We start from the raw sequence: 4,677 nt of genomic DNA on the forward strand, positions 1-4,677 counted from the left end.
TCTGTACAGGACGGAAACTTGTAGAATATACTCGTAATAACAACAATGTACAACCCCAGAGGTCATATCTCAAGAAACAGTGCCTGTTAGCCTTCGAACAACCCACAGCAGTCGAAAATAGAAATCTACAATAGCGACCGTAGATCACTGCGCCTTAGCTGCGTAGTCTATGGTTTCCTGTTCTTTCTACAATAATTGCAGGTGTACAAAAAGTTAGGAAGTTAGGAAGGCGTTTTTTATAGCGTAAGGTAGGCTTAACTTAGTAATTTGTTATTAAGGATCTTTAACTTGCTGTTACTGTGCACGATGTCCTCCAGTGGAAGAAAATAGCTCAAGATAAGGTGATAACTAAATTGCTAAACTGATTTGCTAAATAATATGAGGATCCTTTAATATGATCTATATTAATGATACAAAATAATGGTAAACTGTAATTTGATTCCAGATGCCAAAACAACAATTCAGGAAATGGTGATGCTTTTGAAAGACTTGTAACTCTTAAACGGCTACACCCATGAAAAACTGCATTCGTTGCGTTTTTTTAGAGTATTATCTGGGCTTCGATATTAAATTTGTATATAAAATATGTTTCAATAGGAGTCATATTTACCGAGGTATAAGCAAACAAGTGAAAAATTTGATATTTAACCCCTTCCCCCTCCTCGAGTTCAACGTGTTTCTTTGGGAACGCTTAACACATCATCCCAATCAGCTCAATTTGTTAATTTGGCGACAATAACTACAGATATTTTTCAGGAAACGAAAAACAGCCTTAGTTGTAATAGTAAAGTTTGAAACTTGCGGTAGTCTAACACATTTAAATCTTAATACTTTGTGTTTTGACATTGAAAGGTATAGTCTGTGAAGTAGTGTGTGTAGTGTTCATCCTAAATACTAACGCCCCATTAATATTAAATACCACCTATTTTCCTCCCAATAAAACATTCCTAATATCCCTGTATCCACTTTTTCCGACACACTTACCCTTACATGGAACTTTGTAAATTAAAAAAATACAGAAACATTATTAAAACATCCAGATATATTTACAAAACTAGTCTAATAAAAATGTTAGACGAAAAATATCGTGACTATATTTGTTTTTACACAGATGGCTCGAAATCTGTCCAACATGTTGGCTGTGGTTTTTTGCAGCCCGGTTGCTAATAAAAAAATTAGATTACCTAATTTCTATGGCATTTTAACAGCCGAACTCAGCTATTTATCAGGCTATTATCCAAATTCGGAGCATGCCACCGATTGAAGCATTAATGCTATCTGATTCACTTAGTTTCCTCAACAGTATTGCTTCTTTAAACTCCAAAAGTTCTCTAACCTGCAACATTCGAGATCTAGTATATAAGCTTACTGAGAAAGAAACTACAATATTAACTTTATGTGGATTCCTGGACACTCTGATATTGCTGGTAACGATCGAGCAGACAAACTAGCTAACGAGGCAACTCAATGCGTTGTCGATTTCAGGAATTTTCACAAAATAGTGTTTTTCGGTATGTGTACGTCAAAATGTATGGGACATCATCGAGGGAACTACTAAACTTAGATCACATAATACCACTTCTTCATCTGTATCAAAATATATATCCTCTTGAACGCGGATCTTTCTGTAAAGTTGTTAGAATACTCATATATCTGTAAAGTTGTACAGAACACTCATATCTTACCAAATCCTATATCATCAGAAATGAACACCCTCCGAAATGAACCTTATGCAATATCTTAATGTCAATGAGACACATTTATTTTTAATGCTTACCTGTTGCCTCCCATAGGTCTAGATTCTTTAATGCTATTACCTGTGAGAATATTTTCGTGCCTTTTAACATTTCGAAGATTATTATTATGGAATTCTTAGACAGCATCAACATAACGAAAAAACTTTAATTTCTAATAATTTAAAATAACTTCACATTACCTAAAGTTTTATTATTGAGCGCTAAAAAAACCCTCGCTGTGTTGACGCGCTCTATAAACCAATACCTCTCTTTGTGTTTTATCTAGATAAAAATACTCTGACGCAATTGTCATCTTTCGTGAGTCGAACTATATACGCTAAATAATTTCGTAGTAATTTTTAAGGGCCGGCAACCCCGCTTCCGTTCCATCCCGTCCATCACCGGACGTACTAACCGGTCTGCCACGGACACGCCGTGTTTTTCGACATGTCGCATGTCGACGTCATGTCCCCGTTGACGTTGACGTAATTTACTGGCGGCGGTCGCGACCGATGTCGAATTATTTACAGGCGAAGTTTTCCGAACGACCGCGACAGCGGTGCGTTGTTGCCGGTTATCAGTGTCGATAAATTAGCGAAAGATCGGGGGCGGTGACGTCCTAATGGTGGTTGCGGCGGACACCGGTTATCTGTTACTCGAACAACTTCGGACTGTCTCTCATGTTGGATGTGTTAATACAAACAGAAACAATCCAGTGTAAAGAAAAACTAAATGATAGTGTGTAGTAGACAATAGTTTATAAATTTTCGCATTCGAGTGTCAATTTATACAGGGTGCTACAAATTCGAGGTAGAAGCATTTGTATCTCGGAAACCGTAATAGACATGAAGGTGGTTAAATTGGGACAAATTTGCGATTTGGGATGTTCACCAAGATTCCATCAAAAAAATTAAAAAATTTCAAGGATTGCTGAGTTTTTTGGAAAAACGGATTTTTTTGAAAATCAATTTTAATTTTTCCTGCCGTTACTTTTTAGAAAATCAAAAAACTAATTGCACATTCTCATAGCCACTTTATTAGGGCTATCTGACAGTATTTTTGGATTTTTAAATTAGTTGATAATTTGTGAGATACAGAGGACCTGCATTTATTATTTCAGAATTTGAAATAACTCGGTTTTCTGAGTATAATGATATGCACTTTATACTTTTTTTTTGGACCTTAACAACAACAAAACTATTTAATTATTATTTAGAATAATTTCAAGTCCGACTCTGTTTTTTTTTAAATTATTTAATCTGATTATATTGGTCTCAACAATATTGATCAGCGCTAATTAACATTAAATAAGGAAAATCAAGCCAATTAAAAGATTCAAATAAATAATATCCAGGTCAATTTAAATATGTTATTTTTAACTTTTTTATTGTGAATTTGAAATCTCAGTGTACAATCTAATAATATGCATAATATTAATCGTAGTTATTATAAATAAATCAACTTCGACAAACTAGTTTTTAATGCTCTACATGTTCGAAAGGGTTGCCACCTCTATTGCACAAATTTATTATTCGTTCAATTTTATTTATAGCTCTTTAAACATATCTTCTTCTTATTCTCCCAAAAGCATTTTGTACTCTTTATTTTAAATGTTGAAATATATTGATTTCACTTTTACAAATGACGTGAAGTAATGCCCCCCCCCCTCCCCTTGGCGACAGATCCAGGAACCTCGCTGGCCATTATACTGCTCCTATCATTTCCAATCCATCTTCCGGGGAAATGATTTGATTGTTTATATTATATTATATTTATATTATTTATTTTATTACATTTTATTCTCCGTATTCAATATTTTACCCCACGTCATTGTTAAGTTTGTAGGCTTATCAATATTGTAACGATGAACAGATTAAATATTTAAAAAAAAATTAGAATCGGACTTGAAATTAGTTTAAATAAATTGTGTTCAAATATCCGAAACAAAAAAAGTATAAAGTGTGGCATATCATTGTACTCGGGAGACCGAGTGTTCTTTCAAAAACTCAAATAAAAAATACAGGTCTGTATTTAAAAAAAATTAAGTCGGCCTCTGTATCTCACAAATTATCAGCTAATTTTAAAATCTAAAAATACATTATAGCCCTAATAAAGTGGCTATAAGAATGTGCTATTAGTTTTTTGATTTTCTAAAAAGTTTTCTAAAAACAGGAAGATTTAAATTGATTTTCCAAAAAACTCAGCAATCCTTGAAACTTTTTTGATGGCATCTTGGTGAACATCCCAAAGCGCAAATTTGCCCCAATTTAACCATCTTCGTATCTATTACGGTTACCGAGACACAATGCTCGTACCTCGAATTTGAAGCACCCTGTATAGGAAATTGCTTAATATTAAATTTCTCGTGAGGAGGTGATTTATCGTTCACGTGTGCAAGTCAAGTCCCAAATTTATTTCTTCTATTGAGGAAAAATATAATTTAAATTTTATTAGTTATTCATTAATTCTATTTATTCCCAAAAATACATGTCACAGACTTAAAGTGACACATCTTATTTTTTCCTGGTTTCTCAATTTTGATTTACCTTCTTTTTAAGCATTTCTTCTTTTATCTATTATATCTATTATAATAAAATAAAGCCTTTTTTATAAAGGTTTTTACGACTAAACTTAAGTAGATAATCAATTTTATTAAAAACACCCACTATATTAACAATTTTGCACCCAAATAACCCTTTCGTCTCCCACTTAAAAGCATCAAAAACGAAACTGTAAAAGATGTAATCGAGACCGCAATCCAGACCCATTAACAAAACCATCTCGACGGGCTGACGACCACGAGGTAGGAAGCGCGCCCTAACCCAGCACCTTTCTTCTTGAAAAGGGGATGAAAAGTAGCATAGGGATGTCTATAATGTATCGATATATTAAAATATCATGGAGGTGGATGGATATATTACACAAAAAATATCGATTTATT

The sequence above is a fragment of the Sitophilus oryzae genome, unplaced genomic scaffold (assembly GCF_002938485.1).
Source record: "Sitophilus oryzae breed Bouriz unplaced genomic scaffold, Soryzae_2.0 scaffold_1640_pilon_pilon, whole genome shotgun sequence".
In the NCBI taxonomy this organism is placed as follows: domain Eukaryota; kingdom Metazoa; phylum Arthropoda; class Insecta; order Coleoptera; family Curculionidae; genus Sitophilus; species Sitophilus oryzae.